The sequence below is a fragment of the Panulirus ornatus genome, chromosome 10, assembly GCF_036320965.1.
Source record: "Panulirus ornatus isolate Po-2019 chromosome 10, ASM3632096v1, whole genome shotgun sequence".
In the NCBI taxonomy this organism is placed as follows: domain Eukaryota; kingdom Metazoa; phylum Arthropoda; class Malacostraca; order Decapoda; family Palinuridae; genus Panulirus; species Panulirus ornatus.
In genome coordinates this window covers 55,006,619-55,022,425 of record NC_092233.1, presented here as the reverse complement: position 1 = coordinate 55,022,425, position 15,807 = coordinate 55,006,619, and the positions used below count along the sequence as shown (strand labels likewise).

Below are 15,807 nucleotides of genomic sequence, written 5' to 3'. Positions count from 1 at the left end.
ACTCTCTGGTGATCTCCCTAGCCCTCGCCACTCTCTGGTGATCTCCCTGGCCCTCACCACTCTCTGGTGATCTCCCTGGCCCTCGCCACTCTCTGGTGATCTCCCTGGCCCTCACCACTCTCTGGTGATCTCCCTGGCCCTCACCACTCTCTGGTGATCTCCCTAGCCCTCACCACTCTCTGGTGATCTCCCTGACCCTCACCACTCTCTGGTGATCTCCCTGACCCTCACCACTCTCTGGTGATCTCCCTGACCCTCACCACTCTCTGGTGATCTCCCTGACCCTCACCACTCTCTAGCGATCTCCCTGGCCCTCACCACTCTCTGGTGATCTCCCTGGCCCTCGCCACTCTCTGGTGATCTCCCTGGCCCTCACCACTCTCAAGCGATCTCCCTGACACTCACCACTCTCTTCTGGTCTCCCTGACCTTCACTCTAGAAAACAACCAATAAGTCACCACCAGCTCACTAATAAACCCATCAGTTCTGGCCCTATACAGCGCTCGGAGCATGAATGTTTGCCTCAAGCACAACCCACCCAACAGAACATCATAACCGTAGTAATTATACATTCTTTTTTACATTGGATGCTCCAGTTACGGACAGAAGATTACATCAAAGGATTATGAAATGAAAGAAGTGACATGGGAAAGCATTTATGGATTTTGGAGGAAGTGAGAAAAAACCTATCTTTGAAAATGTGCCATGAGAGGGTAGAGAGTTCCAAAGCTTCGAGGCGTAGGGCAGGAAACAGTTATCAAAACGGCCCACCCGGCTTCACCAGATGAGTTGTTGCAAGGAGGGGCCACGGAGCCATGTCCAAATGTTTCCTCTCCCTCGTCATATACCTAATGATGCCTGGGAATTTGCCTGACCATCATTATTGAGAGAGAGAGAGAGAGAGAGAGAGAGAGAGAGAGAGAGAGAGAGAGAGAGAGAGAGAGAGAGAGAGAGAGAGAGAGACTTTCTCACTCGACGAGTGAGTCACGGACAGCTGCTCTTGTTGTCTTCCATACTTCTTTTGCCCCGACAGTTCATCAGGAAGGCAACACAGCGAAGCTGGATCATGTTGCAGCGGTGTTCCGTTGCATTGTTACCACAGCCTAACCCCTGTGAGTACGACGACTTAACCCCTGTGAGTACGACGACTCGACGTCTGTGAGTACGACGACTTAACGCCTGTGAGTACGACGACTCAACGCCTGTGAGTACGACGACTTAACGCCTGTGAGTACGACGACTTAACGCCTGTGAGTACGACGACTCAACGCCTGTGAGTACGACGACTCAATGCCTGTGAGTACGACGACTCAACGCCTGTGAGTACAACGACTTAACGCCTGTGAGTACGACGACTTGACGTCTGTGAGTATGACGACTTAACGCCTATGAGTACGACGACTTGACGTCTGTGAGTATGACGACTTAACGCCTGTGAGTACGACGACTCAACGCCTGTGAGTACGACGACTCAATGCCTGTGAGTACGACGACTTGACGTCTGTGAGTACGACGACTCAACGCCTGTGAGTACGACGACTTGACGTCTGTGAGTACGACGACTTAACGCCTGTGAGTACGACGACTCAACGCCTGTGAGTACGACGACTTAACGTCTGTGAGTACGACGACTCAACGCCTGTGAGTACGACGACTTAACGTCTGTGAGTACGACGACTTGACGTCTGTGAGTACGACGACTTAACGCCTGTGAGTACGACGACTTAACGTCCGTGAGTACGACGACTTAACGCCTGTGAGTACGACGACTTAACATCTGTGAGTACGACGACTTAACGCCTGAGTACGAAAACTCAACGCCTGTGAGCACGACGACTTAACGTCTGTGTGTACGACGACTCAGTCCCTATGAGTACGACGACTTAACGCCTGTGAGTTCGACGACTTAACGTCTGTGAGTACGACGACTCAGTCCCTATGAGTACGACGACTTAAGCTTTGTGAGTACGACGACTTAACATCTGTGAGTACGACGACTTAACGCCTGTGAGTACGACGACTTGACCCCTTGATTACGACGACTTGACCCCTTAATTACGACGACTTGACCCCTTTGAGTACGACGACATAACCCGTCGTACCTATAGATCTAATCCCCCACGACTCGAAGGGGTCAACACCCGCTCACTCTCTACTTACTACACGCAAGGTCTCTGTGAATCGTGGCTTAGCACTATTCACACCCTGCTCTCACCCTCCTCCCCTCACCACACCCCCTCTTCCCTTCCCCTCCCTCCAAAGTGCTACCTGACACATGACGGAGGAGAGAGAGAGAGAGAGAGAGAGAGAGAGAGAGAGAGAGAGAGAGAGAGAGAGAGAGAGAGAGAGAAGGCAGGGTTGAGGTAGACTGTAGCCCCGCTTTCTACAAAAAAAAAATCGAGCGATGATAATGGTAATCATTCGTGCGACACGTTATCGTCAATGGCGGTATTCGTACACTCTCCTTACCCGTCATCGTCCTAACTAGCCAGTGGGCGGTGTAGCCTTAAGGTCGTAAACATCACGACGGCGGGGTTATATTTCCATGACTGCGCCTCCGTCAGGTAGGTCCTGTTCTTACGCCTTCCGAGAACTGGTCTTGTGCTTCAGTACTGGGCCTTTTATGAGGCCTTGCGGTACGGCCCTTGAGCATAGAAAGGAGCGACCCTTGAACACAGGACGGTACGGCCCTTGAGCACAGGAGGGCACGGCCCAAGAGCACAGGAAGGTACGGTCCAAGAGCACAGGAGGGCACGGTCCAAGAGCACAGGAAGGTACGGTCCAAGAGCACAGGAAGGTACGACCCTTGAACACACGACGGTACGACCCTTGAGCACAGGACGGTATGGCCCTTGAGCACAGGATGGTACTCCTGCTTGAACACAGGACGGTACGACCCTTGAACACAGGACGGTACTGCCCTTGAGCACAGGACGGTACTGCCCTTGAGCACAGGACGGTACTGCCCTTGAGCACAGGACGGTACTCCTGTGGGTATGATGACCTGGTCTCTGACATGACTTTGAAGGAGATGGTGTCATGCTCAAGGATCACGTACCGTCGTGCTCAAAGGATCACGTACCGTTATGCTCAAGGATCACGTACCGTTGTACTCAAGGATCACGTACCGTAGTGCTCAAGGATCACGTATCGTTGTGCTCAAGGATCACGTACCGTCTTGCTTAAAGATCACGTACCGTCGTGCTCAAGGATCACGTACCGTCGTGCTCAAGGATCACGTATCGTTGTGCTCAAGGATCACGTACCGTCTTACTTAAACCTCACGTACCGTCGTGCTCAAGGATCACGTACCGTCGTGCTCAAGGGTTCACACATTCCTCACGCTATGTTCAGCAGCACGTACCCTATTCTTCCCGTCACTGCTGGTTTCTGGAGTGTGGAAGACTTCTTCACTGCACCCCCTGGGGGCGCATTCCACATCCACGGACGCCTCAACACCTCCATCACAGAATCTATCACTTCACCAACGCCACGGACACAAACACGAACACGCCCTGTGGCGGAACTCAGCCACCCACTTACCCCGTCTATTTTCCCGCGCAAGCAGCACATTCCACCCTTGTCTCCTTAAGGAGTCTTGGATGTAGCGCTGGTCCTGGACGCCCACCGGTACCACCTGCTGTAACTGGCATTCCAGAGGTGGAGTGTATGCCAAGCTATACGTGAATTACTAGACCACTGGATCGCGTATATCGACGCGGGAAGGAGCGTAGTTCAAGGACTCGCCCGCTAGGTGGCACCACCTTCAATGAGCCCATTCGTCATATCTCTCAGCCTTCTGTCGCTTCCATTACCCATTTACCAGACGCCCGATGGCGAAAGGGTGATCCGGGGTCTTAGTGACGAGCATATAGACTACAGCTAGTGACCCTCATTGACCTATACGTATGTATAACATACGTATATGTATACACACTCCAGCATACTTCAGTGACGCATTCATCGACCAGCCCGATAAGGGATGGACGAACTATTGGGCTGGCTTTCCTCTCTGAGACTCGAACCCCAAACCTGGGTTTGTTGGATTGGTATGTCGAAACGCTCACCACTGCACCACGAAGGCCCATGTATGGAACAGTCTGTGTGTGAGAGTTTTACACTCGTATTGCCCCAATTCTTGGCACTGCATATGTAAATGAATAAGTAGAAAGACAGATATATATATATATATATATATATATATATATATATATATATATATATATATATATATATATATAATTACCAACCATCCCCCGAGAGAAGGATGAACACCTGCGTTGGATGTTGGCCGACTGCCGCGCCTTAAGGGTCGATACGATGTGGGCCAGAGAGGGGGGCCCGTGCTGACTGACTGGTCAGAGTAACGCGGACCACTACACCAAGTGGGCCTGTGCCAGGGAGTGTACTGAGCGTCTGGTGACAGCTGCAGAAACCTCCTCCACCAGATGAATGTCTTACTGAAGAGGAGGAGGAAGGAGGAGGAGTAAGACCAAGAAGTGAAATTATGTGGTGTGTAAACTAATGCCTGGGGAAGGAGGAGGGGTGAGGGAGGGAGGGAGGAAGGAGGAGGGTGAAAGGAGGGTGAAGGGGGGAGGGAGAGCATTTAAGGCGATGATGCCGAGGGGAGGGGAAAGGAGTGGAGGGGTAGGGGAGAGGAAGGGGTAAGGGAGAGAGTGGAGGAGTAGGGAGAGGAAGGGGAGGGGAGAGAGAGTGGGAGGGGAGCGAGACCATTCTATCTGGCTCCATGAAGACGCCCCAAGCATCAAGGTTAGGCGGTTACATGAAGATGTTCGTCTCCCTCAACCCCATGTGTGTGTGTGTGTGTGTGTGTGTGTGACGCAAACACCACCGAGCCATGTGACGCAAACATTACCGCGCCTTGTGAAGCAATATATCCCCAAGCTGTGTGACGCAATGTATCCCCAAGCTATGAGACGTAGTAAAGATCGCCCAGGCCATGGGACGCAAACGTCACTGGCCAGTGTGACGCAAAAGCACCATCCAGCCATATGACTCAAAAGCACCAACCAGCCATATGACGCAAACGTCAACAAGCCATGTGACGCAAGCTTCACCAGAGCCATGTGAAGCAATCATCATCAATCCATGTGACTCAAATATCACCAAGTCATGGCTATTGTGTTTTTTCTTAAGGAAAAACCGATGTGGAAACATTTCTAAGAAACTATGAATGTTTACACTCCCGATTTCAGCTGTAAATCATAATGAATCATCAAAAAAATAAACTCAGATGAAGAGAAGGGGTACAAAAAAAAAACAAGATAACCATAAACATTTATAATTTGGATTATCTATTTTTTTTTTCAGGACTCTAGAGATGAAATTCAGAGCACCAAGACTATAATTAGGGACACATTATCCGGACTTTTCTCTTCTAGTATTCAATATTTTCGTCTTTATTTTCTTTCTATGTGAAAAATCACATTCATTCAGACCCTTGCTAAGACTTGGAACCTTACGAGTTTACGAAAAAGTTCTTTTTTTGTCTACTTCCTTACAGTAGACACGAAATGTAGATACGAACGGCGAGAGGCTGCATCTGTTAACCGAAATACTGCAGCTGTTAACCGAAATACTGTATCTGTTAACCGAAATGCTGTATCTGTTAACCGAAATGCTGTATTTGTTAACCGAAATACTGTATCTGTTAACCGAAATGCTGTATATGTTAAACGAAATACTGTATCTGTTAACCGAAATGCTGTATATGTTAAACGAAATACTGTATCTGTTAACCGAAATGCTGCATCTGTTAACCGAAATAAGGTATCGGTTAACCGAAATGCTGCATCTGTTAACCGAAATACTGTATCTGTTAACCGAAATGCTGTATCTGTTAACCGAAATGCTGTATCTGTTGACCAAAATGCTGCATCTGTTAACCGAAGTACTGTATCCCTTAACCGAAATGCTGCATCAGTTAACCGTGAGGCTGCATCCGTTACTATGGCTACAAGAATTTAGTTCTTCATGTCAACGGCTCCAGCCACCAACTAGGGACATGTATCAGAATCATGTCCATAAATGGAACAGAAGAAAAAAGAGATTAGGAAGTAAAGAATTAAAGGAGAGAAGAAGAGGAGGATCTGAAAAAAAGAAAAGAATAGATTCATTTTATAGATGGATAAGGTTGAAGTAGACGGGAACACTTCGTAGTAAAGAGAGGAGTGGGCCGTTGTAGAGAGCGGGTCATTAATAGAGAAAGGGACAGGTTGTAAGATAGAGGGGCAGGCTGTAGTAGAGAGGGACAGGTCGTGAGAGAGAGGGACAGGTAGTAGGACATGTTGTAGGTCGTGGTAGAGAGCGACAGGTCGTAGGACAGAGGGACAGGTCGTAAGACAGAGGTGTAGGTCGTAGCAGGGAGGGGCAGGTCGTAAAAGAGAGGGACAGGTCGTAGGACAAAGGTGTAGGTCGTAGTAGAGAGGGATAGGTCGTAAAAGAGAGGGACAGGTCGTAGGACAGAGGGACAGGTCGTAGGACAGAGGTGTAGGTCGTAAGAGAGAGAGGGACAGGTCTTAGGACAAAGAGGCAGGTCATACCTATTAAGGAAAAACAAAAGTCGTCCAAATAAAGAGTTCCTAAGCTTAGCAGCGTAAGGGAAGAAACAGAAACCACTACCAGAACTCCTCGTAACAGACGTAGCCTCAACAGGCCCCTCACGGGAGCGACAAACACGTTCATGCCTTTTAAGGATCAAGGCGCTTACTGACTTACACCACAGCTAAACATCCATGTTCAGACATGTGCCGCAGAGAGAGAGAGAGAGAGAGAGAGAGAGAGAGAGAGAGAGAGAGAGAGAGAGAGAGAGAGAGAGAGAGAGAGAGAGAGAGAGAGAGAGAGAGAGAGGCATGCTAACGACATGATCTATTGGCTCAGGTGCATTGAAAGTTATCTCCGGCAGGTCCGTTATGGTACAGATGCCCTGGCTCTTACATCACGTCTACACTCCGACGATGTCAAGTGGACCCCGAACTGCGTAAGTACTCCTGCCCCAGAGGATCCATCCATCCACGGTAGAGGAACCATTGGACATCACTGGTAATTACCTTCGCTTATTTGGTGAACACAGTCTCCCTTTCGCCAGTCACACCATTCCAGTGGTCCGAGTGAACACAGTGTATCTACCTCCAGTCACACCATTCCAGCGGTCCGAGTGAACAACATAGTCTCTTCATCTACCACCACCATTCCAGCGGTCCAAGTGAACAACATAGTCTATCTATCTGCGATTCCATTCCAGCGGTCCAAGTGAACAACATAGTCTCTTCATCTGCCACCACCATTCCAGCGGTCCGAGTGAACAACATAGTCTATCTATCTGCAATTCCATTCCAGCGGTCCAAGTGAACAACACAGTCCCCCAATCTGCCACCACCATTCCAGGGCTCCGTGTGAATACAGCCTCACACGTTCCTCAGCCACTGTTCCCCTGTGCAGGCTTTACCTTATCTCATCGAACTCAATCCTCAGGTTGGGTTTCATCCTTCTTATTACCTCGCCTTCATCGACGGGCCGTCAGTCACAACAGACCTGAGGCACTTTCTCTCGTTCTCACTCGTAATCCACACTATCTTATCTTTCAATGGAACCTTCCACATCCTAACTCCTTAGACTCTCCTTCCTTTAATCACACACACACACACATACACACACACACAAACTGGTCCATAAATGGGCATCTGGACTGGGTGCATATATATATATATATATATATATATATATATATATATATATATATATATATATATATATATATATATATATATATATATATATATATATATATATATATATATATATATATATATATACATATATATATACATATATATATATATATTATATATATATATATATATATATATATATATATATATATATATATATATATATATATATATATAGATATATATATATATATATATATATATATATATATATATATATATATATTATTTTATTTCTTTTTATTATACTTTGTCGCTGTCTCCCGCGTTTGCGAGGTAGCGCAAGGAAACAGACGAAAGAAATGGCCCAACCCCCCCCCATACACATGTATATACATACGTCCACACACGCAAATATACATACCTACACAGCTTTCCATGGTTTACCCCAGACGCTTCACATGCCTTGATTCAATCCACTGACAGCACGTCAACCCCGGTATACCACATCGCTCCAATTCACTCTATTCCTTGCCCTCCTTTCACCCTCCTGCATGTTCAGGCCCCGATCACACAAAATCTTTTTCACTCCATCTTTCCACCTCCAATTTGGTCTCCCTCTTCTCCTCGTTCCCTCCACCTCCGACACATATATCCTCTTGGTCAATCTTTCCTCACTCATTCTCTCCATGTGCCCAAACCGCTTCAAAACATCCTCTTCTGCTCTCTCAACCACGCTCTTTTTATTTCCACACATCTCTCTTACCCTTACGTTACTCACTCGATCAAACCACCTCACACCACACATTGTCCTCAAACATCTCATTTCCAGCACATCCATCCTCCTGCGCACAACTCTATCCATAGCCCACGCCTCGCAACCATACAACATTGTTGGAACCACTATTCCTTCAAACATACCCATTTTTGCTTCCCGAGATATATATATATATATATATATATATATATATATATATATATATATATATATATATATATATATATATATATATTCGTCATTTCTAAACCGCAAAGTAATCACCTTACCTATGAATGGAGAGGCTTGCTACCCCCTCCCATGTCTTCATCTCAGTTTCCTGCTCAATCTGATCTTTGATCTTTTCTGAATCACTTAAGTAACTCACTCGTGAGCCATAAAACCTTCCAGAAAGGCTTGCTTTCTTCCCCCTCCCCGCTTCCTCCTTTTCAAGTCTAAAATGTATCGACAGGGCATTAATTCAGTCTGTCCTCCCAGTCCCTAGATATATATATATATATATATATATATATATATATATATATATATATATATATATATATATATATATATATATATATTCCTATGACTCCACGGGGAAAATGAAACACGATAAGTTCTCAAGTGCACTTTCGTGTAATAATCACATCATCAGGGGAGACACAAGAGAAATATATATATATATATATATATATATATATATATATATATATATATATATATATATATATATATCATCACTCCAAATTCCCACCTCTTGAAGGGAGAACTGGTGCAACATTCTCCCAGCGATAAACTAGTTTGGGTGGCTGTGTCTTGTAGTAATTTGGGAAATGGCGAATTATGCAAAGAGGGGAAGAGCTAGGCTCTAGTTGGCTCGCGGGCGCTGTGGGGTGTCGCCAGGCTCAGACCTAGCCATATCTGGTGACGTCCGAACACCACCATCATCACTATATACACCACTGCACTACGACATTCCCGTCACCATCATCACTACTGATGTCATAAGACAAGAGTTCAGACACGAGCTATGAAGATAAACACAGAAGAAAGTAAAAAAAAATCCAACTGCAAACACCAACCAAACAACTTGAGAGGAAAAAAAATAGCTGAATAAATTTTTTGGGGGGAAGAAGTGCTTAGAACTTGAAATGTATTCTCTTTGACCAATAATCTCGATGATGCGACCCTTGAACACGACGCTGCGACCCTTGAACACGACGGTGCGGCTCTTGAGTACGACGGTGCGACCCTTGAACACGACGGTGCGACCCTTGAAAACGACGAAACGACCCTTGAGCACGACGTTACGGCCCTTGAGTACGACCGTGCGACCCTTGAACACGACGCTACGGCCCTTGAGTATCACGCTGCAGCCCTTGAACACGACGTTACGGCCCTTGAGTACGACGGTGCGACTCTTGAGCACAACGTTACGGCCCTTGAGTACGACGGTGCAGCCCTTGAGCACAACGTTACGGCCTTAGAGTACGATGGTGTGGCCCTAGAGTACGACCCTTGAGCACGATGGCGCCACTCATGGGACATGAACGGTACGACCCTTGAGCACGATGGTGCGACCCTTGAGTACGACCCTTAGGCATGTTACCGTGGCCTTTGTCCAGACACTTTTAAGTATCGGATAAAAAGGCCAGGTCGTCATAATCAAGGGTCGGTCTGTTGTCATCAAGTGACACCTCTTGTACTCAAAGGCCGTCCCGTCGCCACCAAAGGCCCTATCGTTATCCCCAAGGGCTGCACCTTAGTCCTCAAGGGCCGTCCCGTCGCCACCAAAGGCCCTATCGTTATCCCCAAGGGCTGCACCTTAGTCCTCAAGGGCCGTCCCGTCGCCACCAAAGGCCCTATCGTTATCCCCAAGGGCTGCACCTTAGTCCTCAAGGGCCGTCCCGTCGCCACCAAAGGCCCTATCGTTATCCCCAAGGGCTGCACCTTAGTCCTCAAGGGCCGTCCCGTCGCCACCAAAGGCCCTATCGTTATCCCCAAGGGCTGCACCTTAGTCCTCAAGGGCCGTCCCGTCGCCACCAAAGGCCCTATCGTTATCCCCAAGGGCTGCACCTTAGTCCTCAAGGGCCGTCCCGTCGCCACCAAAGGCCCTATCGTTATCCCCAAGGGCTGCACCTTAGTCCTCAAGGGCCGTCCCGTCGCCACCAAAGGCCCTATCGTTATCCCCAAGGGCTGCACCTTAGTCCTCAAGGGCCGTCCCGTCGCCACCAAAGGCCCTATCGTTATCCCCAAGGGCTGCACCTTAGTCCTCAAGGGCCGTCCCGTCGCCACCAAAGGCCCTATCGTTATCCCCAAGGGCTGCACCTTAGTCCTCAAGGGCCGTCCCGTCGCCACCAAAGGCCCTATCGTTATCCCCAAGGGCTGCACCTTAGTCCTCAAGGGCCGTCCCGTCGCCACCAAAGGCCCTATCGTTATCCCCAAGGGCTGCACCTTAGTCCTCAAGGGCCGTCCCGTCGCCACCAAAGGCCCTATCGTTATCCCCAAGGGCTGCACCTTAGTCCTCAAGGGCCGTCCCGTCGCCACCAAAGGCCCTATCGTTATCCCCAAGGGCTGCACCTTAGTCCTCAAGGGCCGTCCCGTCGCCACCAAAGGCCCTATCGTTATCCCCAAGGGCTGCACCTTAGTCCTCAAGGGCCGTCCCGTCGCCACCAAAGGCCCTATCGTTATCCCCAAGGGCTGCACCTTAGTCCTCAAGGGCCGTCCCGTCGCCACCAAAGGCCTATCGTTATCCCCAAGGGCTGCACCTTAGTCCTCAAGGGCCGTCCCGTCGCCACCAAAGGCCCTATCGTTATCCCCAAGGGCTGCACCTTAGTCCTCAAGGGCCGTCCCGTCGCCACCAAAGGCCCTATCGTTATCCCCAAGGGCTGCACCTTAGTCCTCAAGGGCCGTCCCGTCGCCACCAAAGGCCCTATCGTTATCCCCAAGGGCTGCACCTTAGTCCTCAAGGGCCGTCCCGTCGCCACCAAAGGCCCTATCGTTATCCCCAAGGGCTGCACCTTAGTCCTCAAGGGCCGTCCCGTCGCCACCAAAGGCCCTATCGTTATCCCCAAGGGCTGCACCTTAGTCCTCAAGGGCCGTCCCGTCGCCACCAAAGGCCCTATCGTTATCCCCAAGGGCTGCACCTTAGTCCTCAAGGGCCGTCCCGTCGCCACCAAAGGCCCTATCGTTATCCCCAAGGGCTGCACCTTAGTCCTCAAGGGCCGTCCCGTCGCCACCAAAGGCCCTATCGTTATCCCCAAGGGCTGCACCTTAGTCCTCAAGGGCCGTCCCGTCGCCACCAAAGGCCCTATCGTTATCCCCAAGGGCTGCACCTTAGTCCTCAAGGGCCGTCCCGTCGCCACCAAAGGCCCTATCGTTATCCCCAAGGGCTGCACCTTAGTCCTCAAGGGCCGTCCCGTCGCCACCAAAGGCCCTATCGTTATCCCCAAGGGCTGCACCTTAGTCCTCAAGGGCCGTCCCGTCGCCACCAAAGGCCTATCGTTATCCCCAAGGGCTGCACCTTAGTCCTCAAGGGCCGTCCCGTCGCCACCAAAGGCCCTATCGTTATCCCCAAGGGCTGCACCTTAGTCCTCAAGGGCCGTCCCGTCGCCACCAAAGGCCCTATCGTTATCCCCAAGGGCTGCACCTTAGTCCTCAAGGGCCGTCCCGTCGCCACCAAAGGCCCTATCGTTATCCCCAAGGGCTGCACCTTAGTCCTCAAGGGCCGTCCCGTCGCCACCAAAGGCCTATCGTTATCCCCAAGGGCTGCACCTTAGTCCTCAAGGGCCGTCCCGTCGCCACCAAAGGCCCTATCGTTATCCCCAAGGGCTGCACCTTAGTCCTCAAGGGCCGTCCCGTCGCCACCAAAGGCCTATCGTTATCCCCAAGGGCTGCACCTTAGTCCTCAAGGGCCGTCCCGTCGCCACCAAAGGCCCTATCGTTATCCCCAAGGGCTGCACCTTAGTCCTCAAGGGCCGTCCCGTCGCCACCAAAGGCCCTATCGTTATCCCCAAGGGCTGCACCTTAGTCCTCAAGGGCCGTCCCGTCGCCACCAAAGGCCCTATCGTTATCCCCAAGGGCTGCACCTTAGTCCTCAAGGGCCGTCCCGTCGCCACCAAAGGCCCTATCGTTATCCCCAAGGGCTGCACCTTAGTCCTCAAGGGCCGTCCCGTCGCCACCAAAGGCCCTATCGTTATCCCCAAGGGCTGCACCTTAGTCCTCAAGGGCCGTCCCGTCGCCACCAAAGGCCCTATCGTTATCCCCAAGGGCTGCACCTTAGTCCTCAAGGGCCGTCCCGTCGCCACCAAAGGCCCTATCGTTATCCCCAAGGGCTGCACCTTAGTCCTCAAGGGCCGTCCCGTCGCCACCAAAGGCCCTATCGTTATCCCCAAGGGCTGCACCTTAGTCCTCAAGGGCCGTCCCGTCGCCACCAAAGGCCCTATCGTTATCCCCAAGGGCTGCACCTTAGTCCTCAAGGGCCATCCCGTCGCCACCAAAGGCCCTATCGTTATCCCCAAGGGCTGCACCTTAGTCCTCAAGGGCCGTCCCGTCGCCACCAAAGGCCCTATCGTTATCCCCAAGGGCTGCACCTTAGTCCTCAAGGGCCGTCCCGTCGCCACCAAAGGCCCTATCGTTATCCCCAAGGGCTGCACCTTAGTCCTCAAGGGCCGTCCCGTCGCCACCAAAGGCCCTATCGTTATCCCCAAGGGCTGCACCTTAGTCCTCAAGGGCCATCCCGTCGCCACCAAAGGCCCTATCGTTATCCCCAAGGGCTGCACCTTAGTCCTCAAGGGCCGTCCCGTCGCCACCAAAGGCCCTATCGTTATCCCCAAGGGCTGCACCTTAGTCCTCAAGGGCCGTCCCGTCGCCACCAAAGGCCCTATCGTTATCCCCAAGGGCTGCACCTTAGTCCTCAAGGGCCGTCCCGTCGCCACCAAAGGCCCTATCGTTATCCCCAAGGGCTGCACCTTAGTCCTCAAGGGCCGTCCCGTCGCCACCAAAGGCCCTATCGTTATCCCCAAGGGCTGCACCTTAGTCCTCAAGGGCCGTCCCGTCGCCACCAAAGGCCCTATCGTTATCCCCAAGGGCTGCACCTTAGTCCTCAAGGGCCGTCCCGTCGCCACCAAAGGCCCTATCGTTATCCCCAAGGGCTGCACCTTAGTCCTCAAGGGCCGTCCCGTCGCCACCAAAGGCCCTATCGTTATCCCCAAGGGCTGCACCTTAGTCCTCAAGGGCCGTCCCGTCGCCACCAAAGGCCCTATCGTTATCCCCAAGGGCTGCACCTTAGTCCTCAAGGGCCGTCCCGTCGCCACCAAAGGCCCTATCGTTATCCCCAAGGGCTGCACCTTAGTCCTCAAGGGCCGTCCCGTCGCCACCAAAGGCCCTATCGTTATCCCCAAGGGCTGCACCTTAGTCCTCAAGGGCCGTCCCGTCGCCACCAAAAGCCGCAATTAAGCCGCAGGCCAAGTGCCTCTCGTACTAGCAATACAGGAAGGCACGTCGCCCACTCGATCTGCAGGTGTTTGAAGCCAGGTATAGAAAAAGAAAAGGAGATTCATCCATTCCATTACGGTGATCCGGAAATGTGTAGCCATGATATAACAACCAGCATTCTCATAGTCCAGAAGATTTGTGGAGACCCATGTAGGCGACCTCTGTTAACTTCCAGGTGAAGTTAGCTTCTGTTGCTGATGGTAATGAACTGTTGTACTTCACAAGGAGAGTAAATGGACATTACTCTCAAGAAGCGGGGGAGGGAGGGTTGATGGGGGGATGGGCTTAGGAGGGAAGGAAGGGAGAGCAAGGGAGAAAGAGTCGTATTCAGCAACACTCATTAAAAACGCGAGCATTACACCCTCGGGAGATGGTGGTCGCAATGTGACTTTCGTGTCATTAAGAACAACCTCGAACTGAAGAGATTTGGGCGAGAGATAATAACATGTACCTTAAAGAGCCATGATATATATATATATATTTTTTTTTTTTTCATACTATTCGCCATTTCCCGCGATAGCGAGGTAGCGTTAAGAACAGAGGACTGGGCCTTTGAGGGAATATCCTCACCTGGCCTCGTTCTCTGTTCCTTCTTTTGGAAAATTAAAAAAAACGAGAGGGAAGGATTTCCAGCCCCCCGCTCCCTCCCCTTTTAGTCGCCTTCTACGACACGCAGGGAATACGTGGGAAGTATTCTTTCTCCCCTATCCCCAGGATAATATATATATATATATATATATAATATATATATATATATATATATATATATATATATATATATATATATATATATATATATATATATATATATATATATTTATATTCATACATATTTGTATATATGTATATACATATATATGTATAGACATATTCATACATATTTGCCATTTCTAGCGTGCGTGAGGTAGCGTCAAGAACAGATGACTGAGCCTTAGATAGAGAAAATCCTCACTTGGCTCCCTTTTCTTATGGAAAGTGAAACAGGAGAGGAGGATTTCCAGTCTTCTGCTCCCTCCCCTTTCAGTCGCCTTCTACGACACGCAGGGAATACGTGGGAGCTATTCTTTCTCCCCTATCCCCAAGGGATAACATAGATTAATTTATCTATTATACTTGATCGCTGTTTCCCGCATTAGCGAGATGCGCCAGCAACCAGACGAAGAAAGACTCATCCATTCATAAGCACACATATATACATACACGCACCTACATGTACATATATATACATGTACATATCAACATATATATATAAATGTATATATATATATATATATATATGTATATATATATATATATATATATATATATATATATATATATATATATATATATATATATATATATATATATATATATATATATATATACACACACACACACATACAAATACAAAGATACAAATGTACATATTCATACTTGTTCGCAATCATCCATTCCGGCGAAACACCACCTCACACGAAATAGCATCGCCACCCCCTGCGTCAGTGAGGTAGCGCCAGGAAACAGACGAAAAAAGGCCATATCCGCTCACACTCATTTTCTAACTTCATGCATTGAAGCCACAGCTCCCTACCCACATCAAAGCCCCACAGACCTTTCCATGGTTTACTCCCAGACGTTTCACATGCCTTGGTTCATCCACTGAAAGTACGTCGACCCCGGTAAACCATTTCGTTCCAATACACTCTATTCCGTGCACGCCTTTCACTCTCCTGCATTTTCAGGCCCCAATCGCGTAAGATCTTTTTCACTCCATCCTTCCTCCTCCAATTCGGTTTCCTGCATCTCCTTGTTCCCTCCACCTATGACACATATATCCTCTTTGCCAACCTGTCCTCACTCATTCTCTCCATATGTCCAAAC

At 49.6% G+C, this 15,807-nt stretch overlaps 1 protein-coding gene across 12 annotated transcripts in view; it reads right to left on the bottom strand.

Moving 5' to 3' along the window:
- The window catches only part of Shab (Shaker cognate b), a 432,817-nt gene that overhangs the window by 128,153 nt on the left and 288,857 nt on the right, over positions 1-15,807 (bottom strand). Inside the window, exon 1 of one of the 12 annotated variants that reach the window (XM_071665904.1) lies at positions 4,251-4,395. The exons of 8 other annotated variants lie outside the window; for them this stretch is intronic. The gene's annotated coding sequence lies outside the window, so the exon portion shown is untranslated. Of the gene's footprint in view, positions 1-3,543; positions 3,733-4,246; positions 4,396-15,807 lie in introns of those variants that run through there. 3 more of the 12 variants (XM_071665906.1, XM_071665907.1, XM_071665905.1) reach the window with 3 other exon arrangements.